The sequence below is a fragment of the Dromaius novaehollandiae genome, chromosome 12 (assembly GCF_036370855.1).
Source record: "Dromaius novaehollandiae isolate bDroNov1 chromosome 12, bDroNov1.hap1, whole genome shotgun sequence".
Taxonomy (NCBI): domain Eukaryota; kingdom Metazoa; phylum Chordata; class Aves; order Casuariiformes; family Dromaiidae; genus Dromaius; species Dromaius novaehollandiae.
Window position 1 is genome coordinate 20,746,532 of NC_088109.1, and position 27,684 is coordinate 20,774,215.

General features: G+C 46.2%; 1 protein-coding gene across 5 annotated transcripts in view; it reads right to left on the bottom strand.

The window, feature by feature from the left end:
• Nucleotides 1-27,684, bottom strand: part of FRMD4B (FERM domain containing 4B) — a 147,200-nt gene that overhangs the window by 68,352 nt on the left and 51,164 nt on the right. Inside the window, exon 1 of one of the 5 annotated variants that reach the window (XM_026110747.2) lies at nucleotides 11,119-11,136. The exons of the other annotated variants lie outside the window; for them this stretch is intronic. The gene's annotated coding sequence lies outside the window, so the exon portion shown is untranslated. Of the gene's footprint in view, nucleotides 1-11,118; nucleotides 11,137-27,684 lie in introns of those variants that run through there. 5 annotated transcript variants of the gene reach the window in all.

A 27,684-nucleotide genomic window follows, 5' to 3' on the forward strand; every position in this document is an offset into this window, starting at 1 on the left:
AAACCAGTCTGGCTAGTACTATTAGCCATAAGTGGCAGCAATGGCCCTTTGCTCTGGTGTTGCGCAAAGACAAGCGAGGACCTAAGAAGTCTCCATCTACCCAACCATTCCTGCAGCTGAGTCAGCCTAAACTCAGTCTGTTGACAGGCCCCGGTCTCTGTTCTAGATCGAGTCTCTACTGGTACGTTAAATGCTCTCACTTGAATAACTTCATGCAAGTATTAGAAGTCACTGCCTTGATAGGATTTTTATATATGTGTCTGCACACATCAAGACAGATGCTTGAACTGAATGATTAAGAAGAGGATGAGATTTGCAGCTTCCGATACAGCAGGACTGTCTTGGATCCATTTCATGCCACATTCGTCTACTGCAAACAATTCATCTTTCCCTCTTCAAGAGCAGGACAACTCAGAAAGAGCTGCACATTATGTCCTTTTAATATCTGTCCTTTAAAACATCATACATTTCCACAAAAGCTTTTACATTATTTAAAATTGTTCTAATTCTGGGTCTCTCGCTGTCTTAGGCAGTGGACTGGCTTTGCAAATCTCCAAAGACTAGAGCAGCTAAAGGAAACCTGGCTTTTATATTTATTCTCACAGCCTCAGAGTAACTCATTTTCCTGACAGCACAAGTGTCTCGCAGACCATAAATCCTGAGCTCTAAACAGAGGCTGAGGGTGGCTCGCTTAGACGGGGCTCCCAAAGGAGTTACACAACACCTCGCACACAGCCGGCTCCGATTTCACACCGGGCTGATTTCTGGGCAACAGTAGCAAGGACAGGGCACAGCTCTGCTGTGACCGGCAGAGCTACAGCCGTGAGCACCGGTGGAGGATCCAGCCCCAAATCCCCCTGCCCAGGTCTACATAACTGGAGAGAGAGCTCCCTCGCAGCCTGAGCATCGCCCCACTTAACAGCACTGCTGTTTACCCGGCCAGGGCTGCAGAGACACAGCCTCTTCTGTAACCACTTGGCCTACTTCGGCCATAAGAAGCCAAATTAACAAAGGTCTATTGTTACACTAATTGAGCTCATTTTGACTAAAATCCATTAGGATGCCCCCTCCGGAGCAGCTCTGCTAATGGATCAGAGAGGTGAACGTCTGCAAGCCTCCCACCGTCTCCTGCCTGATTTTCTTTAAGGGAAAGAAAGAGATATACAACCTGTGGCACCAAGGCTAGCAAATTATGTCATTACTAAATATACATCATCACACTGCCCACCAAAATAGCCACACTGGTAAAAGGATCATGTGCAGAGCAAGTCCCAATGAAAGAAATACCTCTCTCCCTCTCCTTTCTTGCGCTGCCGTGAACAGGAGGGTCTCTCGGGAGACCCGACGGCAGCCCCGCTTGTCACGCAGAACCACGGCCTGCCACCACGCCATCACGAGCAAGTCACACGTCACCATCAACTAATCAGCGCATCAACGTACTCTTCAAGGTGGTGCATATTTCTGGCTCCAGCGTACTGTTACCAATCTGCCCCTGTTGCAAAGTGTCTGATCCAATAGCGCTTTTAAATCATGCTCCATCTGTTGCTCTGAGATAGCACAAGGGTTGCCGTTATTTAATTGCTAGCTGCTTTAGCTTTCACCCAGCAAAATCACATTAATCACTTCTGTTTTAATTGCCTCAGTTGTCTATTGTTAAGTAAAAGAGATTTCTATTCTAAAAAACACATGCACAAAGCATTTTGCTAACGAGAAAGAAAGGTTGCCGGGAAGATTAAAACACAAAAGAAATACCAGCCATAATTTGTGCTTCTATTGAGCTATCCAAGGTAATCTCAAAGTACTTTAAAAGTAAAGTAATTAAACCTCATGCCACCCCTGAAGATGGGCAAGATACAATTATCCCTGATTTTATTGATGAGAAAATTTAAGGACAGAGCTGCAGAGTCTAGTTCTCAGTCTGCTCGAAGCTGGGAGAAGTCGCAGACGCTCAGCACCTCAGAGGAAGCTCCGGCCTCGGCGACGCTCCCCGCATCAGCCCCGCGCGGTCCTGCCCCCAGGGCACAAAATCACACACTCACTACAGGACTGGTTTTAAAACAAAACATATGGTTTTGAAGTCATCACAATAGCCTGCACACAAAAACCAGCCCTAATTTTCTTCCAGCAGCCAATTAAAAACCCTTAAATTAATCCAGCTCCTGAAATTAACCATTGCATCAGCATCTTGCTACAGATAATATTTAATAGCTGAGACTCCATCTCAAAAGAAATCACACAGCTGCCTCCCAGAATCCTGGAAAGTTAAGTCAAAAGAGTTACAGAACAGACCAGGGCATTTAGGGACAAAGCACAGCAAAATGTTGTTATTCTGGCAAATCTCCTAGCTCTGTTGTCGCTCTCAGCCAGACCTTGCTGCCCCAAGTCCATCACCCAATTTGCCTGCTACAGGAGGAGTTGGGGCAAGACGGCACGCGCGCCAAGCTGCAGGGCTCTCCTGGGCTCCACAGCACCACCCCAGAGCCCAGCCGTCCCCCGCGCTCTCCTGCCTGCGTTGGTGGGACGTCAGCCCTGCCATCACAGAAATGGTCTGGGCACAGTGGGAGAGGACATCAATGCCCATTAAACACCCAGTGCTGCCTCTGGCTCAGGGAACAAGGTGGCTCTGCCTAGGCACTGCATGCACCCGTCTATCTCCTCCACCCGACCCCGCCAGCCCCCGCATGCAGATGCTGTGGCACAACCTGCTCACCAGATCCCTGCTAAGATGCCGTCTCGGCCAGGAGCACAGGGCAGAGCTGCCAGCAGTACGACAAGGCACTCGCTGCGCTGTGCCCTGAGCTGCCTGGGGAACCACCAGCTCTGCGCTGGCAGGTTTCAGGCCCTGAGTGAAACAGCGTCAACAGGGACAACCCAAACTTCTTGCCTTTAGGCTCTTCTTGCAGCTGCAAGGCTGCAGCAACTGGCAACAGCCCCCTTCTTTCTGCAGACTGGCAGCAGCTCACCCTAAATATCCCCACCCCATTCCTACTGGAGAAGAGGGCACTTCTCATGGCCTTCTCCTTCCTTACAAGCACCATCAGGAGCAAATCACTGCAGCTGCTATGGCAGAGCAATACAAGCACATCGCTACAGGAGGAATCCCACCCAGAGAGGTCATCTCAGGAGGCTCCTCACCGAGCTGCACTGAGGCTCCAGAGGCCTGGCGCCAACCCCTCCAACGACACCAGCGTGATTTATCCATCAGCCACACATCTGCTCGCCAGGCCGCTTCCTCTGGCTCTGTGAAAGAACCGGGATTTGGCTCCCCAGCCCTAAAACGCTGGGCTCCTTGTCAAAGGGCTGCACTCTGGAAGCCCCTTGCAGATACATTTTCATCTTTAATTCAGTATGGCTCGCTAATCTGAACAATATAATTGATTTTCTATTTAGCTGGAACAATCAATCACAAGATGAGCACAGCTGTCTGGCTCAGTTAAGAGGTAAGTAATATGAGCACTCTTGAGATATATATATATACGTATATCATCTATGTTTTCAGCTTATTCTCATTGATTTTGCATTGTCTGTGCAAATGAACAATTTTGTTATATTTTTGCAACATGCACCCATGTTAGTCATTTTAGTAGTTATTTTAAAAAAGTTTATGAATATTTAGCTAAAAGCAGCAGCCTAAAATTCATTAAATACTCCTGTATCTCGTCTCATTCCCCATAGAAAATTAGTGGAGCAACATAGTGCAGAGCCTAATTTTTTGGCTAAGCTACACTGAGATACAGGGATGTTGCATTCTTATGGCTTCCAAGTCATCTGTATGCTCTGTGCACAAGTAACCAGCATAAACCAGGTTTATGCAACTAAAAATATAGAGAGGAATGAAAAGGAGAGGAAAACACTATCCAGTGCAACATGATATTACTGCGGTTCTGCAGGCCTCCTAACTTACAGGCAGCTAACGACAGTGAGCTTTCAGCAAGAAAGTGATTTATTCCGACTGCCAATAGGAAAGGAACATAACAAGGGAGAAAGAACACAAAACTCCTGCAGAAACCAAATGCAGGAACGCTAAAGCATAGGGCGAGTTTGTAATTCTTACAGCAGGTTAAAATATTCAGAAAGGTTCAGCGTAGCTGGGAATTCTAATGAAACGAGAGGAAAAAGGCAAAGTTTGGTTCTGAATAAGTCTTGAGCAGCTTCAGAGGCACCAGCCTAGGTTTCTACTCTTTTAATATTGTCCACTGAACAGCACTCAGTGAAGACAAAAGGAAAATGCAGTTTTTCCTTCATCTCGCTTGTGACGCAAGAATTAAGACATTCTCCACATAAGGTTACAGCAGCAGATTTTCCAAAAAGTCAGTCCTTTAAAAGCCTACTTCTTGGCTACATAAACCAATTCCCTGTGATGTCCTGAGCCTGAATGTTTATTTGGAAAAAAAAAACCTGCAGGATATTTATGCTATTTCTCTTCAGCAGTAACATCCTCCCTCTCTGAAGCCAGTTGTTATACACAGTATTTTTAGACATCCACATGTGTCATCAACTTAGGAAAAAATAAGAAAAAAGTAATTTGACAGTGTATAAACAGGAAGTCTCCAAAAAAACTTGGGGGGGGGGGGGGGGGGGGGAGGCTGACAGAATAACATGTCTCCTGAAGCATGGCTTAGGAATGGGAAGTTATGAAGGGTTCAGGTCACAAACAAAACCAAATGTGTTACACTCCCTCCAGAGCAGATGTCCTCTCTCCCAGAACTGGACAAATTATAGAGACACATCCCATGGCCAAGCTAACCATATCTGTCACCATCTCCTATTTTTATGGCTTTTTTGTTTTAAAATGGCCTGGAGTCTTCTCTACTAGGGAAAGCCAAAAAAAACCCTTCAACAACCCCATGGCCAAAAAGAGGATTTTAAATAAGCTTCATATAATTTTGAGACAAAACTGGTAACTGCTTCTACCATTGCAATGCTCAGTCTGTGCACGTGTCCCAGCTGCTCTTGCTCGGGGTGCTGCACAACACAGGGCTTCAGCTACCTACAGAGACGTGGATGTGCTGTGCTGATGGACAAGCACGACTCGCAGAGGGGCGGCACGGGACCCAAAGGGTCTGCACCCAGGCCACTACAGCCTGCCCTAAGCTTTGAGAACCACCAATTCAGCATGGCCCATCTTTAATATCCCCAATGCCATGTCCCTCTCATGGCAGATCCTGCAGAGCCTTGCGGATGGGGTGGCTGGATGCACGCACACAGCCTATCTACTGCTGTCTGTAAAGACACAGCCACAGGGTCCCCTCCTGCTCCAGCAGCTGACACCAAGGAGGCTCTTCTTGTGAGTCAAATTACTCACATACAATAAATATTTCCAAGATTGAGGCTGAAATTCATATGCTGAGAATCTCCTTGAAATAGAAAACCTTTTCCCCCACTTCTCCTCCCCTCAAGATAAATCCTTTTGCCCAGGCACAATTATAACTAAGGTTATAAGCCCACAGGGGGTTTCCAGGAAAATACCTGAATGTGACATAGGGGATTTGGTCCCAGCTGCACAACATCATACATGTTATTTCCATAAGCTCCTCTCAGGGTAACCACATGAAGTTAAGCTCTGCTACCCAGGTGATACTTTACACACAGAAAAGAAACTGCACAGACACACAGGCTGATGAGCGACAAAGGGGACCCCCTTGTCATTGACTAAACAGCCTGCACACAAATCCTTAAACACGCGGCTTTAAAGGAGAGAAAGACAACTGTGGTGTGTCATTATGGCACAACTGTAAAAGCTGGGTCATTTATTTCTGAAATAGGCACATAGCCTATGGCAGCTAAAGCAGTCACAGAACCGAAGAAAATTCTTAAGGGTAACAAAGAGCAAAGAGCAGCCGTATTCCCACTTGCTTGCATGATGAAGAAGGGCTGCGAGGAACTGTTATCCCTTTGTCGCAGTTCCAGCTTCCACAAGGAAAGTCTGCAGCATGGGGGGGCAGTGGAAAGAGGGCAGAAATCCCATTCCCTTGATTTTTGGGCTAGTGATTCATACATACTAGTGTCTTACGGGTGTATGAGCCCAGGGAAGAATCAGTGTTGTCCTTCAATGAGAATTTAATCCCAAAATTCCCACCTGAGCTGCAGTTAACTAACTATAAGTCAACATCAGTAATTTCCTCTGCAAGGAGATTTTTCCAAACCTCGTCTGTAACTCATAAGGCTGTAAAGATTTTAAAGCTTACTATTGAAGCCTGTAAACTGACCTCAGATTTTCATGAGCATTTAGAATAGTGGGTTTTTTTTCATCTTCAGTCATAAAAGCATTTAGGATCAGGTCCTCAGCTGTATAAAATCAGCATTGCTTCACTGACTTCGATGCAACTGGCCAGCTTGCGTCTGGCCTGTGAACGTGCGCTGGCTGATAAAAACAATGAAATAAGATGCAAGCACGTAATGCAATACGGAGCTGCCCCATCTGGGCACATCTCACACACAGCAGCACCGACCAGCGCCTCTGGAAGGAAGGAGCCTGTGGGCAGCTGGGGGGGGGAAGCTGTAAAAAAGTTATAATGCTTTAAATGACCTCAGAGTTTCCTAGGGTGTCTTTTGGGAGTGCAAAGCCTAGTCATGGTCCAACGCTCTGGGAATCACTCAAAGCTTTACGAAATAACCCAAAAAATAACAAACAAGAGTTTGGTTTTATAGCAGCATTTCTACGGAAACTTTTTAATGGATCTAAACAGGTCTCCAAAGATGCCTTGAAAAATACTTCTTCTGAGCTTATTTGCAACCTGTTGGTCCTCCCTGACACAGAAAGGGCCCATCACCAGGTGTCCCGCAGCAGAAGACCCTCCCTGCGGGCACAGATGGGCAGGGCGGTTGGGAACAGTCCACCCTCCCACCCCTGCCCAGGCTGTAGCACTGGGGAAGGGAAGCATGTCCCCCCAGCTCGCTTCTGCACCACCTCCCCTAGCTTGTTTATGCATCCGGGACTCCTGCCTTCTTTGCAGGTCCTCAGCCACCTTTCTCTTGCTGCGTTGTCCCATTCCCTGTATGTCCAGCCTCATCCTGACATCCTATCCTCCTCCTCTGCCAGCGAGGGGTGTGAAGCAGACCCTCAGGTAATGCCTCTTCTGTTTGGTTTGCCCAGCCGTGGCTCCGCAGCCTGAACTGCACAGACGTGATCAGCTTGACACGATCCCTTCGAAGGCAACAGCACAGCTTCCAACAGCTTCAAAGGGAACAGATCGGGTCTCCGGACCTGCTGCCTCTCCTTTCTAACCTTTAGGCCACAAAAGATCCTTTGGCTGAAGTCCTGGCTCCAATGCAGTCAATGAATTTTGCCATTAACTTTAATAGGGCCAAGATTTTGCCTTAAATCATTTGTTATCTTGCCATTAACCTTAACAAAAGCCAGTATCTGCTTAACGTTAAGCAGCTTGCAACACAGTGAAGTGGCTGGCTGTTTCTCTCACTTTGTGCTATGGAAGGACACCTTGCTGGATTCATCTCACCTCCCCAGGGTGACTCATTGCCAGGGCACACCTCCCTCTTTTAGCACTACTGCCCAGCCTGCCTTGGCAGTCCAGAAGGAAGGACTGGCAGAAAATCCCCATGCAGAACTTCAGGGTTTCCCCATGCTTCCCGTCGCATAGAGCAGCTAGGCAGGGACAGATATTTGTTGAAGACCTGTCTTCAAATATGACACTCACAGGAGTAATGTTTTAGGATAAGGACAGGCTGGAGAGAACTTACTTAAATGCTAACTGGTACAAACACCCCTTTGCTGATTGTTTTCCATCGAAATCTTGGCTCTGTTGAAGTTTGGCAAAAGGCTAAAGATAAAACATGCTGCCTGGAACTGGAGGCCTAAAGGCTCTCTGGGTTGCATGGCACCTTCCTAAAATAGTCCCATGAACTGCAGATATGAAGCAAAAGTTGGCTCCTGCAGAGCATCAACTGACTTTCATGTAAGCCCCACCAGCTGAGCCAGTAAAAAAATCTGGCAGAGCAACAGCCCAAGTGTTCTCCCTCACTGCAGGCAACTGCTTTTCAGGGCCAAGTGCCAATGCACTTTCCATGCAATTCTCCTTTTCCCCATTTATTCTAGCATCTCTCATTGCAGGGGATGGCAAATCTAAGGGACTCTTTCATTTGTCTGTATTTTATTCATCATTTGTTGATTCCTACAGGACCTCAGCCAAAGCTTGCTGTGGTCCTTAGAAAGTTTCCACTAGCTTGAGCAAGTTAAGGGGCTTTAAACCTCTTCCCCCTTTCCCAAAACGCTCAAATGTGAAAGGCATCAAAATGAGCACATTGCAATGAAAAAACACATTGACAAATGAAAACCCAAGGAACAAATGAAACCAGTCATCCTCAGAATGATAAATACAGTACTCCAATCATGAGATAAAGCTTACTCTGCCAACAGCAATTTATGAAAGGGAGAGATGCTATTTCTTGGCCTCTACTAGGAGCATACAATATATAAAACTAGCCCCTCTGCCTAAAGCAATACTGCAACTTGCTATGTTTCCTGTTGCTACTGATCAGCTTCACAAACTTGTATTTCTGTCCCTGCTACTGACTGTAAACGTGCAGCTTCTGCCTGAGCTCCTTCACAAGCATGCATGCCAAGAAGTACTTGCACGCACCGCTTGTGCAACACCGCAGTTCAGTGTGCGCTTGCAGATGCTCAGGCGGCACCTGTTCCACCAGCACCAAGGCGAAGGGTGTCCTGCTGCGGAAGCACCCCTCGCTCGCTCCGGTGACCCCAAACTTCATCTGACAATCAGCATCCAGGCAGCATCTCCTATCTCCTGACGCTGCCGAGGACCAATGTTCTTGCCAGGAGCATTACCAACAGATGCTAAAACCCTCTGATTGGGGAAGAGATTAATGGTCATCTTGAAGGAGCAGCCCACTATTGCAGAGGCATCCTCCTTGATTTAAATAAAGGTCTCATATTCAAAACAAGTGTTTCTCAAACAGCTTATGTCATTCCACTGGTGCTGCTGTTACTGTTCTTATAGCTTTTCATTGTATTTAGAACAAAAGAATAGAGACAGGCAACTTATACACAGGTCTCAAAACTCTACAGTTAATCCTAATAATCAGGAAAATTAATAGGAAGCAATCAGTGCAAATCTGCCCTAAATATCAAGCGAATGAAATACTTCATAGATCATCTGCTTTCTGTGGCAGAACACAGCTAATAAATTAGCGTCTGTTAGAGGCATGCTTATCACATACAACACGGAGACGCACAGTAATCAGGTCATTACCATGCACGAGCCCGTGGTAATGTTTTGCTCCAGTGAAATCTCCTGGGAGCTCAAGGGGGAAAAAGATCCTGTGAAACTGCAGAGCTCTAATGACAACTGAGGGAGCCCGCAGAGCCAGCGCAGAGTCAGCCTGCTGGAGGCAGCAGCATCCTCTCCCCTGCAAGAAGCGATAACCGCTGGCGCCCGAACACGGAGAGCGCGGCGAGGCGCAGCCAGACCGCGGGGCAGGGAAAGATGTCTGCAGCCCTGCAACCGATCCTGATCTTTGCTCCTAAATCATGAGCTCCTGGGCAAATCAGTTAGCCCTCTAGCTCTTAGGTCAAGCCTTTATAAAATGCAGCTCACGTTCTGCTGCTCTTCAAAGCTTTTCATATCACTGCTGCGACTTTTCATTTGTAGATCTTCATGTGTGTTTCAAGCAAAGAAACCATCATCTCTGTGTTAGGTGCAACCAAAAGGACAGGGCCAAATCCTGCCCTCCATCCGTGCCTAGAGCAAGCTCTTCTCCGAGGCGCATCTCTTGTTAACTGGGGGCTGCAGCCCAGGCAACTTCCAGTATCGCTTTTCTACAAACGTGGGGAATAACGCGCTTTTCCTTTGGCTCAGCATTACCTCGGGCTCTCTGCAGCTGCACTCCTCTCCAGGACAACTCTGTGTACGCAGCTTCTCCCCCACAATGCTCCTCCTGCCCCCATCCCCTCCGCAGCAGCTCTCCCATCCTCAGGGGCATCTTACACCCCAGCCTTCCCTTCCTGCCTCCCCTTGATCCCTGGCCCCGTCACAGCCCTGGCACCCAGCTTGTTCCCTCCGCACCCCCTTCCCCTCCACACTGCCTGCCCTCGCTTCGCAGCCTCTCCCCGCTTGGCAGCTGCCCCTCGGGAAACCTAGACACAGCCTTGAACAGACGTAAGGTAAGCAGGACATAAAGGTATGCTGCAAGTCCATCTGAACTGCCTTTAAATGCTTTAACAAAGGGGGGAAAAAAAAGCAAAGGAGAAGTAAATAAAACAAGGAGACCCTGAGCTCCTAAGCTCTTTGGAGTAAGTGAAAACGTTAACCTGTTCGCCACGCTCGGCGCTGCTGAAGGGCGTTTCCGAGGCTACATCAGCAGAGATGAGCAAGCCCCTGGCCAGGCGCTGCAACGGTTTTGACAGATTTGGACTTCTCCACACTCCACTTTTAAAGCAAAACAAGCAATTCTGATCAAAGGCTCTTTCTCAACAGCCGTTAATGAGCTCCATGTGCACTTCTGTCTCTTTAGTGCCAACCTTTTCATGAGATTTTTTGCAGGGAGGGAGAGGGGTGGGAATCTCCCTGATGAGACATTTAATAGTTTCACACTGAAAGGAGCTTCTGTACCAGGCACTGGCTGCCTTTGCTCATGACTTATGAATTTGTGCTTTGTTCAGTTTAAATCATATCTCAGAGCAGCCTATAACAGTTATATCTGAAAATGCATTTTCTCTGTAATCAGAAATTACAGACCTGGTCTCCAGCTGCAGCAGCAAAGTTACCAGAGTCTAGCTTGGATTCAGCACTTTCCCAAAGCAGCCAAGACAGCCCTCACAACAAAGGCAGGAAAAAGCAGCTGTAAATGCTGAGAGTAAACAAACAACCCCTTATCACCACACTGGTGTGCAGAAGAGCAAAGAAATTTTTATGGACTGGTCTTTCAGGAAAAGAAAAAGCAAGCAAAAAGTTCTGGTCTGCACTACACGAGCACCCCCAAAAGCAAGCTCCCTTTGCTATGTTGTTTGTATGCTACCTTCTTTCCTGTAATCATAGCTCTACAGCACTGCATTATGTTTAAGTCAGGGCACAATGCAACAGCAGTAAACAGCATTATCTGCCACTGGCAAGCATCAGAAATTAAAATACAGCCTCTTACCTCCAAGTCACACGCCCTGGTAGCTTAAAAAGGCTGGAGAAACTCAAGAAGTACGCAAAGAATGCATGTACTAAGCCTTTGTATTTTCTGTACATTCGAGCTGGGGAAGAAAGGAGACACGATCCTGGACCTCTTCCGTTGCCATATAATCTCAAGGAAGTGACCTTAGCATTTGTTGCTTTGATTACGGATTCAGAAACAAAAGCCCTTCCAGCATGAGTCAGGGGACACAAGATGTTGAAACATGATTGTTAAAAATCGGGGGGAGGGAGAGGCTGGGAAAGCATTTTTTTTAATATTAACCCCTTTATTATTAAGTGGAGTGAGTGAAGAAGCAACAAGTACTGCTTGGAGGCATAACACAAGGAGCCAGGCCAGGCAGCAAGGCACCTCTCTGCAGGACCATGGGCTCCCTACCAGCCGAGCCCCCCCCCCCCCCCGCGAACAGCTCTTTCCTTGTTTGGCACCATCAGCACCCCTCCGGCTCTTCCTCATCCCAGCACAGGGGACAGAAGGGGCCTTTATAGCCAAACTTGATGCAGCTCTAAAACTTCAATCCGCCGTCGCTGCCCGGGCCCATGACCAGGGGCCCAGCCCTGGGGCATCCGCCGCACCACGGGGGAGGCTCAGCTCCCACTGCTCTGGCTCTCCCCCGTCCCGCAGCACCTCAAGGCTGAGAAGGGGCAATATGCTGGAAGAGGACTGAAGAGACACTGATCTCACTGGTAACTGGAGATAAATGGGTAAATAAAAATACACAGAGCCTGCAGGCTAGGCACACCAGCCATCATTTGAACCCAGCAGCAGCCTAGAGCTGGATCTCCGGGTGCTTCTGAGCCCACCTGCGTGCCGGGGTGCCCCAAGCACCCGCTGCTCCAGCCCAGCCAGTCCGAACCCAAAGTGGACTCCCAGGAGGAGCTCAGCTGCTTCTCACCACAAGTTCCAGAAAACATTTCACAGAAACGGATCTACAATTTCAGAAGTATCAGTGTTATCCAACTCAACAGGTTTCAGCAGATTATACTCCCCGAGCCAGCTAAAATAACACATGACAATGGCAGCAAATATCCTAGGCACATTTCCTGGTGGTTCCTTGCTCCGCTGGCATCTCCAGCAGCGGAAAGCAGAGAGCATTGCTGCAACGGGCACACCCAGGGAGGACATCTCCCTGGAGTGACAGGTGTCACCAGGGAGGACATCTCCCTCGATTCCCAAGCCTCCGCTGCCTCTGACTGGGGCTAGTTCACATGGGGCAGTTCTTGGAGGAAACTGGGATTGCAGACAGAATATATACTCTTGGCCTTCGCTCTGAATTCATTCTGGAGTCCGGGTTGCTCTCTAGGGCAGCTAGTGGAAATACAGGAACAAATTGTTTAGCTGCTCTTCTCCTGCTCCCTTTACATTACTGTTTTGCATGTGCAAAGCATCAAATTTTACTGAAAATACATTCAGCTCCGCTCCTCGATTTCTCCCATTCCAGCATGTCAACCTACAAGGCCTCACACACCTCTGGGGATTGGACTTCACAGTGTGAGTGCATCAGAACCAGCACAGGTATCGCATTAAGGCATGAAAACTGAGGTCTCCAACTGAAAACTGATTACAGGGGAATAAAATGCTTCAAAGGGCTGAAAACCAAATTATTTTATATGGCTTTCACTGAAAACAAAACAAAAAAAAAAAAAAATGAAAAACCCAAAGACCTGCAGGCCCAGACCCAAGAATCCATGCCGTTACTGCGACCAGTCTGCGACCTGCAATCAGGCACATGAGAGGCACAATATCTCAAATTTACACCTGCAATTACTTCAAAATGGAAAACAGCAGCCTGTTCCTCCTTCATAAACATAGCCCAGCATCATTCATCTCCCTTTATGCGAGGTAAGCATGGGTAATCTTCAATAAAACAAACCAACCAACCTATGGACAACTGCTATGCGCCTTGCTGCTCCCTGCCAGCACAGGGAGAACCCAAGCTTTTAAGTCCTGCCCCGGAGTCTCATACCAAGATAAATTCACAGCAGCACTAAGCATGACTGCTCCCTTTTCGATAGGGACTGTCCTTCAGTCACTTATGCTGCAAACAACTGAGAAATCACTATAAACAATGAGGGCAAACTATGAAGACTTTTCCACCCTGGCTTTTATAATCCATGGATTGTAATTGCAATTATAATAGAAAAATGAAGTTCAATATCTGGGATGAGCTACCTGGGTCCTCACACTTGCTTCGATTAGAAAAGGAAGCAAGAATCTCAGGGTCCAACTTGCTAAAGCAACACCTGATCAGAGCCCCACAGCTCCCAGAGGCATTAGCCCTCGTGGCCTACCTAAACTCCCATAAAGAGGAGGCTCTGTGGCCCTAGCACTTGATGCTAACGACTGGAGCCATTAAACTGCATAGCACAATTTAAAGCCAGAGCCCTACTGACTTTGCTGGGAAGAGAAAGCAGGGCTGCCCATCCCACAGCTGAAGCAGCACAAGTCAAGCTCTCTTTCCGCACCTGAGCAAGTCACTGCACCTCCCTCCATGAATTAACAGCAATCCAGACACCTCCAGAAGGCAAATCCCCCTGGCTACACTAGACCTGAGATGTGGGCAGGTGCCAGAGGTGTCTTCCACCTTGTAAAATAGAGAAGAACTAGCTTTGATCAAGTATCCATCTTTTTAATAGCTGGGGACAAAGATTTTTTTTTCCTCAAAAGTTACTTTGAAAAGGCTAATGTTCTCATATAGTCCAATGACAAGAGCTTTCCAAACACTCAGTATCATAAACTTCATGATAAAATCATGGGTTGGCCTGATGTCAGTCCAGGTTCAGCCAGCTGCAAGTGCAGCCTGTACCAGCAAATTGAGGGGCAGCATCTGCTATAATTTTAGAAAAGTATTTCAGAGCAAGAAACTTGTGTCTGTCTCCAAAATAAAGAATTCAAAGCCACAAAATAAGATGGAAAATAGACAGTGAGTCATTTTTCCTTAGAGTAATAACGTGAAGGTTACCTGGGCGGTGCCAGCTTCTGTCCCACTGGAATAACAACAGGGACAGGAATAGTTGACATATGGAAAGAAAGAAAAGACCACAGTGCCTTGGAGGAGCTGGCTGTTCCAAACAAATACCCATCTGGGTTGTATAATTCAGCTGTACCCTGGGGCACAGATAGTTTTTCTAGATGAGGGAAGAAAAAAAGATTAGAGTTTAAAAGAAATATGGTGTAGCCGTAAGGAGTTCCAGCAGCTGGAAGCAGAGAGCTATACAGCTGGACAGTCCTTCAGCTGGTTACTACGTCAGGAGCCTGGTAGCAAAGAAAGATTCTGCAATTCAGAGGCCACAGAGAAGAGCTCAGATCTGGCGTTCGGGGTTCACAGTATCACGACTGCCAAGCAGAGGGTTTAGTCCTACAGCAAATTCAGAATAGCCTAGCTGCTCTGAATTAGGTCTTTTGCTGAACAGATGCAACTTGCTTGATATTAGCAGAATTACTCACTTCCACTTTCACTAAGGCTTAGCAAATTCACTTGCGTGCCCACTAAGTGCCCCAGATTCACAAAGGACCTTTTCCCACGCTAACATACTTGCTTTTCCAAAACAACTGTGGCAACCAGACATGTCTGGTCCAGCACCACCAGACCTGTAAAGTCAGGTTCCAAGCACAATGCCACAATGCCCTGTACTTCTCTCACCATGTAATTCTTCTGCTGCCCTTACCTGCTCTTCCAACTACCCTGCCCCAGGCCTTTGCCTTTATCTCAAACATCAGCCAACAAGCTGCCTGCGTGAGATACAAGCAAGCATGAAATTCCCCTATGCACCAAGTACTGTCTGCCATAGCCTGTATCACGCTGCCTAGAAGCCACTGACCTGGCCTCAGGGTAATAACTTCAGTACTTGGAAAACCAGCACGTAATTAAGAGCAAGCATGTAGCGTTTATGCTGTACATAGTAACTTCTGTCTGTCACCACTCACAGCTCCGCTGGCACCGCACACTCACACCTGGCTGCAGGCAGAGCAGAACAGCACTGGGGCACCTTGCACTGAGAACACCTACCTCATGTCAGCTCCTGGCTGCCTACAAACTAGCACCAAGAATTTGCAGTAAGTCATATATTAAAGAACACTACCTAATGCCCTTTCTTTGCATGGAGTGCAACATGCAAAAGGCTTCCAGTTACCTCACAAGCAAAAATCTGGCAGAAAGCAGAGAAAAGAGAAGCCAAGAGTGCTAGTGAGTCTCCAGCCCACAGCGAGACACAAAAGATACAACGGCATCCGACAAACCAGCTTTAGCTTTGACCAGAAGCAACCTGACATTGCTGCCTGCAAACTAAGAGGGACACATTTTTATAACTATTATCAAAATCACTGTGTAGCTGAAATATTTTAAGGGAAGCAAGCAATTGCTAAACAGACTGTAGCTGCTCCAAACATACATGCTATTTAATAAAAGATAGTAAAAGTAGAACTTCTGAATTTCTTCAGACTGGCATTATCAGTGTTATAACCTTTCTGTCCACAGTAAGAAAAATAAAATCCCAAATACCCAGAAAAAACTTACAACAGGAATAAAAACAACTTCAGGCAATACTAAAGTTCATTCCTCCCTCTGCCTCATGCCCCACAGCAGCGAGTGATAGGCATGCTCATATACCTGCCATGGCCTTCGCCCCAGGCATGGCATTACGTCCCCAGATAACAGTCCTGCCCCTCCTCGCTGCCCCACGCACCACTGCCAGGGCAGGCACGAGAGCCTCCGGCACATGGTAGCGCGCACACTGCTGCTGTTCTGCTCAACATTTTGATGACCCTCATCATCCCCACCTCTCCTTCCCCACCACAGCCAATAAATGTTTAAGTGAGACAGGCCATCAGCAGGGAAAAGTGTACATGCATGTTTGTGCGTGGGAGGGCAGTTTAAGCTAATATATTCCAGTGCTGATAACTTTATCCTCTTTGCAGTCTGAGAATGAACCAGTCTCCATCTGTACAGAAGATTAGTAGAATTACTAATGACTAATTATGACTCAGAGGTTTTAAGAGTAACACGGACTGTTCAAGGATGGCCTGATTTTTAAGGACAGAAAACTGGGTGACAAAGATAGCACAGCATTATTTTAAGCATATAGACAGTTCATCACATTTTACAAAGCAGTGGAATGACAATGCCAGCAAAATGAGTGACAGAAAGCTAGATACTCAAAAAGGCAAAGATGAACGAGAAAAACAGCATTTGCCCTCAAAAGGTTGAAGTTGCCTTTTCACAAGCCTCTCGCCCAGTCCAAGCAAGCTGGCCAGACTCTCTGCACAAGGCTGAAGCAGCAGGTTACACAGAAAAGTTTATGCTGAAATACCTTCGTGCAAGAGTTTGTTTTTGAAAAGCAGCGCCAGCTACATTTGAAATCTAACGTATTTTGCAAACTGTGTCAGATTGAAAAAATGCATACACAAGCCAAGGCAGGTAGTGAATAGAAGCCACTGTTTCAAAACTGGCACTGGGACACCCTGAAGGAAATGAGGTGAAGTTCAGAGTCTGGTTATGAAGTTTGTCTGCTAAGGAAGAGGGAGGAACAGCACAAAAAAATCGTATTTTTGTTTGAACAAACTCTCTCAAACAGAAAATGCTATATCATAAGCTCAAATGGAAATACGTCTGGCAGAGATATTTGGAAAGTTGTTTTTGGAAGCCTGAATACGTAAAACTAAGTTTAACTCTAAGCTGACAGGAGGTAGTGCCTGGAGCAGGCTCTGCACAGCAAAAGGCTCACTCGTTCACAGCCTCCACCACTGAGAAAACCTCCGTGTCACACTTGGATGTGAAGCAGATGTCAAGTAAAGACAAAACTGCAGATAAGGTATGAAAGGTGTCATGCGTTAAACCAGAGCCCTTCATAAAGCAAAACAGTATGAAAGCAGTCAAACTGCCAGTGCCCAGGCTTAAACACTGGAAGTGGCACATACCCAACGTCCTTTAAACAGGAGGTCTGCAAGCTCCCTTTGCAAAGTCCTGATCCATACAGACAGCCCAAGATGCTCCCACCGAGCAACCTTCCTGTGGTCCGTCCAACACGAAGGACAGCTGGCCCTGCCCTGCCCATGCAGGGAACACCCTTCCTTCCCACTCCAGCAGCGAGTTAAACCCTACCTCCCCCACCATTCTGAAAGGAGAAGAAAAATAAGAATCTTCAGGGTTTTTGGACAATATTTTTCTTAAAAAAATGTTAAGGTGTGGTAGCAGAGGAAGTGTGGTCTTTGCTATCCAAACTAACTAAATTAACACCATAGGAAACAGAAGTCGCCTACTTCCTCTCACTCCTCCACCCCAGGTAGGTATAGCACAGACATGTCACACAAAGCTTAGTGACTGTGCTTCATCAGCAATTTTTTCACTTAGCCCAGAGGAAATGACCTTTCCAAGGTTAAAAAGCACTTTGTCCAAAAAAGCACATGAATTGAATTTGCACATTTACACCAGAGATTGTCTACGCATTAGCAGTGTAACTGAATAGCTTAGAGATGCTGCCATACTCCACTTTGTGTCTGGCAGATATTAATCTTAATGCCTCATTTTCTGCATGGAGTTTAGGCACAGCTTGCCTGGTTCCTCTTTGCACACAGCAATGAACAGATTACTGGTGTGCATGTCTAACACTGATGCTAAAGCATTCAGTTGACCAGCTTTTAATTTATAAAAGCCACTTGTATCAGACTTTGATGCAATAGGTTTTTTTTCATGCTTAAAGCATGGGGGTGAATAAGGAACAAGAGTGCTGCGGGATGTTGAGGTGTAAATGGGTATTCATGCCTCCAAGAAACACATGCACCAGCATAAGGTTTGTTGACATCCCAATGAAAAATCAGGCCAGCGGTAACACAAATAATCTCACCACATGGGATAAATGTTGATCCTGAAAGTTTTAGTCTTTGACATTGCTTATTGATTTCATCATATAACTTTTTCTTAATGGAGAATGAGATTCAAGACAGGTGGCCTATAAGATCCATATGGGAAGAACTCCAACGCTTTATTTTAGAAGATGTATCTGGACACCGATAGCTGCTTAACTTCTTCCTTGTGCACACCAGGAAGGTCTCTGGGAAGATGCTCCCAAAGCCTGGCTAGCAATCCAGAGAGCTACACCTGAGATCACTGCAACTCCCTAACATTGTCATTGTTTTCTCTTAGAAAACAGGTATCATTGCTTGGAGACTTCTATGCTGAATTCTCATCCAGGATTTTTTCCAAGCCTTAACAGTATTAGCAGGTATTGACTCGTACAGACTTGCTGCAGCTGCAAAGACTATCTGTGCCAGGTCTTCCATCAGCACTCTGCAAGTCTTCACACTTTTTCCAGGATAGACTTTCAGACATTTTTTGCCATAGGTAAGACGCAATATTCTCTGGCATACAACTGAAGTGCTCACAGAGCATGTAAATTCATGTACTGTACAATCCTCCTCTCTTGCTCAGGTTTAGAGGTTATTTCAGAGTGAAACAGGACATGCCATCAGCACTTTGGCTCATAGGAGCTCCTCCAAATAAATAGGCCTGGGCAAAATAGACATCCCTCCTCTTCTGGCAGCTGCCACGTGTAGGTGAGGCAGATGACAAGGATCCTGGACCAGGGAATGTCCTGGGGAAGCACCTGATCTTGGCTTGTCAGGCTTGGGCTGAAGTCCTTGTATGCAGCTGCTTCAGTGAACAGGTGAAACTCTACCACAGGTAAGGTCTGGTAAGGTGTTTTATCCTTGCACACACATGCTGGAAACAAGAAGGCTTTTTTTTTTTTTTTTTTAAAAAAAAACATATTTAAAGCTGCTAAGGAAGGTAAATCCTTTATACTGTCAAAGAGGACTTCAGGCTCTCTTGGCCAGAAGTCTCTTCCCATGTGACAGTCTGCACCTGACAACTTTAAAAGACAGACGAGAGCCTGGTACAGGAGCATGAAGGTATTAGAGACTCCTCAGTGCTGGAACTCAGGAAAAGCTCAGGTCTCCCCCAGGCTAGCACAGTAAAGGCTAATGAAGCATACAAGTGTGTCAATCAGCCTTCCAGGCATTTTTAAAAACATACCAGTCCAGGGAAACAAAGTCCTACTGGCATTCCTTTCACCACAATAATTTTTTTTTTGGGGGGGGGGGGGAGGGGGGGAAGGAGGGACCTGCTAACAGTATCCAACTCACCCTGAACATAGCAACTTACCCACAAAATAACCTGAACCCAAAATATGGATCAAAATGAACGGAAACTTTCCAGGTTGAACCACAGCATTAGTATCTCTATTACCTATCACCTCATCCTACACTACATGTCCCTTGCAAATGTCTCAGCAGTAAAGCTCTTAATTGCTTGCTGATTTGATAAACGATGAATGTTCCGGGGTGTCACAATAGAGAACAAAAATGTAAATGTAGTCATTAGATCTTTTATATACAACCTATGGGGGTCTTCACATCTGGAATAAGAATGTAAAGGAGACCCAGAAATACAAGCATTCTGATGAAAGGAAGGTGAAAAAGTTAAGTTTGTTAAGCACCTGTTCAAATTCCTACATTAAGAGAAACATAGGGCAAAAATTTGATCTTGCGTAGTTACCCTAGTTGCAAGACTTCTACTAGCAGAAACTTCAAGAGATGAAGAGCATCCCTAGCCAGAAGAATGTTATTCCCATTTAATAAAGAACAGAGGTACAGAGAGGGAAAACAGCCTGTCCAGAATAACGCAAGATCTGTGGTAAAGACAGGACATGAAATTTCATGTTCGATCTCAGAGAGCAGTCTCCTAAACACTGCATCATCCACCTCCTTGGAGGACTGGCCCCGTGGAGAGCTCTGCCCTGCAAGTCTCACTCTTGCACAGCTCTGCCAGGCTCCAGGGTGAACAAGCCTCACAGCACAGATTGGAGTACACGTCTGTGTACGCAGCTGGCATCCAACTATGGTCTCTGGATGGTTCCATAGTTTGAAATGTTTAAAAAAAAAAATTTGATTCAATCCTATAGTGTTCTGACATCCAAACAGACTGGTGACATTTGATATAATATGCTCAGTCCTGCTTCCACTGGGATCACCTGGGATAGTGCCAATGTTTTTAACAGCAAAGAGCCAGGACTTCAACACAAAAACCAATGTATTATGCAACCCAAGGAAGGGCTGCAGGGTAGCCCTTCAATCATCTCCCTTTAATACACCCCAAATTACCAGTAGGAAATTCCTGACATTAAAAATCTAAGAGTCACTTTGTTCCTGCCCAATTTCATCCCTCAAGGGTGACACAGCACAGTCTAATGCTCAGCACAGTGAGCACTGAGTAACAGGTCACTGGATTTTTCCTAACAGGCTGCGCTCCCTGCGTCGCTTTGACAGTGGCCAAACCAGCTGCCTGCGGGCACAGGGGAGCAGGGACACCCTCACCCAGGGACACCGCGCTCCAGCATGCTCCCCTCCAACTGCCTGCCCATGCCTGGACACCGCACAAGAAACCCAGCGAGCGGGGCAGCCTCAAACGACATCTGGCATCGCCTTGACAAACGCCTCCTTGTTTTGCCCGTTTTCACAGCACCACTTAGCTCCCACAGCATCAGGACACGCTAGCGATGCTTTCTTAAAGAAGAAAAGACAGATTAATTCATCAACAGCCACATGAATACAGTAACTTTAGACAAAAAGGTACAATCATGCTTTGTTTTGAAAAGTAGCTTTTTACTTTAAGCCAATGACAGGAGGAGAGTCGCAGCTGAACAGGATTACAGCTGCTCTCAGTGTTGGTCCTGAGACACCACTCCAGCAGAGCAGCTCTGCCACTGGAAGGACAGGGCTGTGCCTTCACACTGATACTATGGGGAACAGCGGCAGTCCAAGTTGCCCTTTAAGTGAACAGACCCCAGAAATAACACCCACACAGTACAGGTGTAGCTTGGCTTTCCTTTTAGAGAAAGGAGGCAGCAAGGGCTGTATGCCTGGCTCTTTCGGACCAGTGAGATGAACAAGTGACAGCACCCACATCTGCGCTCCCAAACTACACACGATCCAGGTCTCTAGAGCGACGCACGTGTTACAACCACCACAGGTGGTTACGGGGATCACCTACACTCAGAAGGTCTATCACTGTAAAGCCCTTCTCCCACTCCTGGGCACACCACAGCGCTAAATACCCATAGATCCCTTTGGGATTAAATAGGTACAGGTGTCCTTCCTTTCAGCACGCCTTTCACACGGAAATTACATCTGGATGGTTATGGAGAGTTGGGTCGTTCTCTGTGCTGCAACGCACCACGGAGAGGGGAGAAACAGCTCTGATATCATCCAGCATCAGTCTCGGAAACATTCACACTGACAGCACGACTGGACATGCATCACAGGCTTACCAGTGAGGAAAAGGATATAAACAGACAAAAATAAATGTCAGCAAAAACTGACTCCAGAAAAGGGATTGGATAAGACAATAATTGCAACTATGCTGCTGCATTTTTTGCTTGCACAAAGCCAAGCCACACAAGAGCTGCTTCAGGACATATTTTAGCCTCCCCCTCTGAGAGCAATCACTTTGCATCGCAAAGTGTTATCACATTACAATCAACTGCTACTCAGGAAACACAAACAGCAGAAAAACTCCAGCCACTTTCTGCCATCGCAGCATTTTATGCTCTGCCTGCCCGATGGAAACAGCAGCTGAGAGTCAAGTTAAACCTCTGAGATGCAAAGTGCAAGTGACTGGCAGCAGCTAAACTGCCTCTGGAAGGACTGCGATATAAGGGACAGTCAACTACAGAAAAATGTTCGGGTAACCAGCTCATAAAACATTTTATATCAAAAATATCTCCCCCAAGCCACTGAAGGCTGGCACACAGTGCTGGTTAACTGTTCAAAATAGAAATTTTGAACACCACGTCAGATTTTCAAATTATAAAGCTGCCAGTTATCTTAACACCAAGGCTGTGTGAAACAGGCTTTGGCACGATGCTGCTAATCACTGCAAACGCGCTGCCTCGCTAAACGGCACTTCAGCTGCATTACCCAACACACACGCTTGCTCCTGGGAAATCATACAGGTGAATTAGGCAAGTTTGCTGGACAACATGCTGCCTTTTAAAGAAAATGCCAAGTGGGATTTTTACCTGATAGACTTCCCTCAGGCCGCACCAGGTCCTGAGCGCCTGGCGGCAGGCGCGGGCTCTGTCCGCGTACCACCGCCGCAGCGCCGCCACCGTCACGCTCCAAACGAAGCGGCTCCCACTGAAGAGCAGGTCTTCCACCCCGCACATGAACACTGAAGCCATGATCCGCTTGCAGCCAAACCCTCTTCCTGGCTCGCTCCCTCTCTCCCTGCCGCTCAGATGCCTGACATGACGGCAGCTCCGCTTTATACGGCGCGCAGAGGCTAGGGCTGGTGTAAAGCGCCAGGGTCAACCCTTAAAACAAACTCCTCTTTCACAGCGCTTCCTGGGCAGATTCCCAGGCATGCCCTGGCGTTGCTTGAAGCCAAGCCAAGGGCTGCAGTAGCTCAGCCCTACCAGCAGCTCACACAGCAGCCTTGTGCTTCTTAGCAGCTTATATAAATCTCCGTTAAGCTCCAGCAGCTACCACGATGTATTCTCAATTTTAACCCTTTTGCCACGTGCCCTGACAACAGCCCCGCTTATGCGCCACAAGAAAACAAGGAAACTACTCCCGAGGATTAATCTCCGCTGCACGTCAATAAGCAGGGCAGGCACTTCACACAGACCTCCAGCACCACATACCCAGCGCACAGAGCTAGTTACCTCCAGCACCTCAGTATCTGCCATGCAGGGAACAAAGCTGTCATCGTTCACTGGTGGCTGAGCTGCTGCTCTGATTATACACTAAAAAAAATCCAATTTTAAAAAGTACCTTTGGGAGCAGCAAATAGAAACAACATCAACAAAAAATCTGAATAGCTCCTGCAGAAATAGATAGGCTAACTTCTTTCAGCCTGCATCTCAGAAGATGCAAACAAGGCAGAGATTACACAGCTCTACGCCTCCTGCTTGGTTATCGCATCTCGTACGTGTAAATGCTCAACACACTATTCACCTGCTAGAGACAATTTTGATCTACTGTTAAACTAACATAATCCTATTAATGCAGCACTTGCTGCGTGAGAAAAGCAAAGCTCCTCACGCTAGCGGAGCTCTTCGCAAACAAACCACAGCAAATAAACACTGAAATAATAGCCCACAAGAGAATCCAGGCTTGCCTCAACAGACAGGGTAAAATTAAGCAGCTCACTGCCCTTCTGGGGCTTAAACTGTTAATGCCAGCAAACCGCACCTTTCATTTGTGAGCTTTCCTATTAAAAGCTAAGGGGAGCTGCTCTGAGAGGGAAGTCAGAGGGCAATTAATCTTTTTAAGCACCCTCGCAGGATCCAACAGTTCCTAAGCTTTTGGGGACAGCACCCATGAGGGGTAACATGTGCCACCATCAGCACCTTGCTGAAGAAACTACTCAAAGAGCAGATTTTTGGCTAAAACCATCAGTGTGGCAAACCTCTTTGTAAGAGTGATTTTGCTTGTACAAAGAAATAATTGAAAAGGGGGTGAGAATAAAGAATAAAACTGCCTGGGAGAGCTAAGTCTCCCATTCTGATCATTCAAGCTGTCATGTTGTTAGTAAGAATCCATGAAATGTTTTCTTCCCATTTGTGGCAGTAACAGATGTTTTGATTTTATAGAAGACTTGGGACAGTTTTGGCAACAGGTAAATGGGAACACAAGTGGCTCTTTTTGTGGAAAGCTTCTGCCAGCACAAGCTGGCACCCTGTTTTAGGGGCACACAACAGCATGACAGCAGAACTGCACAGCATTGCTACTGAAACAGCTGAACCAGAGGAGTTACCCCCGATCTATTGGCAAACACACCAAAACACGCTCTTGGCCAGTGCCAGACCTCAGTGTCACTTCAGGAAGTCACTTAGGACCTGATCTGATTTTAAAGTATTTGCCTGTGGGTTTACACCAAGGGAGCCAAGAGTCCTGCCTGCTGCAGCTCCTGCAAGGAGAACCACCACGGCCATCCCACCACACTGGCGCTCTGCAGCTTTCGTGCCGGAGCTCGACACACCACGAGCAACCTGGAGTGCACATCCACGCGCTACCAGCTAGGAAACCGTGGCGCTGAGCAGCAAGGGTTCGGCTACCAGCAAGTCTTGCCTACAGGCAGCACAGCGGTACCGGTACGCTGCCCCAAGGGCACCAGGCTGCAAACATGCTCTGTGCCACGGTTGTGGCTTCACCATCTCAAGCACTCTTCGCACAAGGATGACAACCTGCACACTCTTAACACAATGCATGTATTTACAAAACACATTTTATTGCATATTGCATTAATCAAGCCTTCCTCATATTGAAAGAGACTATGCTCCTGCAGTCAGCTACCATGCCCTAGCCAGGGTGATGTAACTTCACAGACAGATGACTGCTTGCTTTACACAGGCTTTGAACCTACGTGTCTCCAAACATTACTCTTTTCCTCTTACACATAATGAAGTAAGAGCGGCTCTGCTTGCCTTGGCTCTGGCATTGACTGGCCGTGCAGCCACAGGGAGGTTAAAGTCTCTCAGACATGCTTTCACACAGGGAAGACAACAACTATATCTCAGATGTTCTTTGGAGCTGTTAAAGTCGCATCTCCCCTCCATATTTCAACACTGGGGTGGAAAGAGGAGCTCAAAAACATCCCAGTTTCTCCTCAGTCTCAGCTTCTGTGCTGAAAAGAGGAAATGCCTGGCTTGCAAAAGGCGAAGCGAAGAGGTGCTCGCAGTGCCTGGCCTTTCGGGAACCCAGGTAAGATAGCAAGGTAGCCTGGAGGCTGCAACACCTCCACATGCTGCACTGGGTGCCAGCGCAGACAGAGATACTGCTTGTCAACAAAAGGCAGGTAAAGACTTGGGCCCTACAATCCAAGTACAGCATCTATACACCTACCTCATGAGTTTTATCCTTGCTTTGCATGCCATCTTAGAGACCATAGCCATGAGGAAAGATTCTTCCTCCTCAACAAATATTACCTGTTATTGTCATTCTGTGTTTACAGGACTTAAATTAACATCAACATGAATGTACAAAGTGAAAAAAGCTTCAGCTTTCCAGGGGAAGAAACTGACAACAAATATCTACAGAAAGTTATTCCAATAGTCTGAGCCAGTACCAGCGAGAGGCTCCACAGCAGATAATTACCATTCCCTTGGATAGCACTGCTGCTGAGAGAAGCCAGCCAGGAAAATCTCCAGTGGCATCTGTGCATTGTGCCAAGTCATATCCAACTTTAAAAATAGAGACATAAAAAGAGAAAATCCAATTTCAATCATTTTCAAGTTCCATTTCTAAAAGAAAAGAAAAGGCACTTTGTAGTTAAAGGGACTAGCACAGGGAACAGCCCCATTCCGAGTCAGGAAAAAACAACCCCACCATGAGAAATTTAAATATGTCTATTCTATTTTAGACCTGTTGTCTTTAATGCCTTGTTTTCCTTATCTCTTAATTACAGTCAGAAACTTAAGGATGAGGATTTTCCCCCTTTAACACAGGACAAAGGATTTTTCTTTTAAAAATTAGTTTATGACCTATGGTATTTTTAAACTGAACCTATATGTTTTGCATGGTTCTTCTTCAGCTTCCCAAGTTACTGTGTGCCTGAATGACTCTCTCATACAGTTTTATTGCACAAGGCAGACCCACATGAGCAGACCTTCCCTGCTCAGCTTTGACAGTCACTTTACCCATCAATATTTCTATTATCCAGCGTGGACTTTGCACTTATAGCAAAGTTATAGCCCTATGTGTATGCTAGGGCAGGGTGAGAACCTTCTTCTCACACTTAGAAGGCTACAGGGACTCCATGTCCAGTCTCATGAATAAAGCTTCACACCTGCCTCCACACCTCATTTCTTCTTTGCAAGCAGGTGATAAGAAAAAGGGGGATCCTGACTTAACCTTTCCTGGTTGACCCAAGTATCAGCCCCAGAAATCACACCATGGTGCACTGTCCCTAGAGAGCAGAAAGCCGCATCCACATTACCCTGTGCTGGGAGTTGCCTTCCCCTTCCTGGTGCCCCCACATATGAACCCCTTGTACATCCATGCAGCATCTACCCCTGTACTAGGGCCTTTCAGCCTCAGTACACTGGCAAGGCAGAGATATCAATCTCCTCCTCAACAAGGCAGGACTAAATTTGAGAAAAATAAAGTGATTTTCCCAAGGTCAAAGGACATCTGTTGCAGAGCTGGAAGAAAGTTCAAGGTATCTTGATTCTTATTGCTGTGCCTTTGGATTATTTTTACCATCTCTATTAAATGCAGCAAGAGAAGGAAACAAACAGTTTGAGGAATAAGGCAGAACATTAAAGGCTAACAAACCCCAGCTGATCAGACTGCAGAATGCATGAAAACAGAAATCGTTGTTCTACCACAAAGCATTGAATAAAAAAAAGGATCAGAGTATTGTAACCGGGGACTAAGAAATGAAATCCTCTGAGCCTTGGGCACAGCACTGAACACTCCCAGAACAAAAAAAAGCAAAAAAGTTTGATAGGAAAGTTAAATGCAATTTAGAAGCAAGTATTTTCATGTTTTATATGGGGCTGATGAAGTACTTATTGACATCAATCTTAGTCTTTTATTAAATTCTACTTCCAGAATCTGATTGGAAGAAAATTGACTTGAAACACCGAAATAATATTCTGTCTCCTTAGCACCAGAATAGAGATCACAGAAAATTCAGCAGGGAAAAAACAGTAGGATACCCCAAAGGCTTTCAAAGGTTGTAGTAACCAGATCTCTATTACTTTGCGGGGGGGGGGGGGGGGGGGGGGCAGAATATCTAAAGAAAAGATTTTGTAGATGCATGCACCACTTCCAAGGGAACAGAAAAGACAGCTACTACAAATCTATTTGATCTACAGCTGTATGGACAACTGGGCATTATTCATTTCTACTGAGGAAGAAGCCTGCACAATGGGAATCTATGAGAACATCACTATAAAGAAGAAAACTTGATGTTTGATACAGATTCATGCTTTTCTTTACATTACTGTTTCTATCTCTGGAATAATAAGTGTTAAAAGAAAACAAAGATTCACTGCTAAAATAATAGAAAAGGATGAACTCAAATAGATTCTCACGCTTCCTTACATGTTATGTTCCATGCCTGAACAAATGAAATGAGGCTAGATGAATTACTGACTCTTATTATTTTTTTAGAAGTAGCTTGTATTAAGTTCACATGGATATAGCATTCATCTGCATATGAAACTGCAGGACAAGAGCATCAGTTTTCCCTTATATCTATAAAGTAGCATTGCCCTCAGATACAGAACATTGATTAGATATATACCAAAAATGATGCATGCAAAGTACCTACCAGCAGGTAATGAAATTAAAGCTCTGACCATTTTCAGTCTCTGAACTTTCTCAACAGTAAACAGTGAATCATTGTGCAGATGAATAAAATTCCTAATTATATGGGTTAGCAGATGTCTCTCTTAACAGGTGCTTTAAAACACACTTCAATCCATAGTTTTCTCTTAATACTGACTAGGCCCGAATTTCCACCGA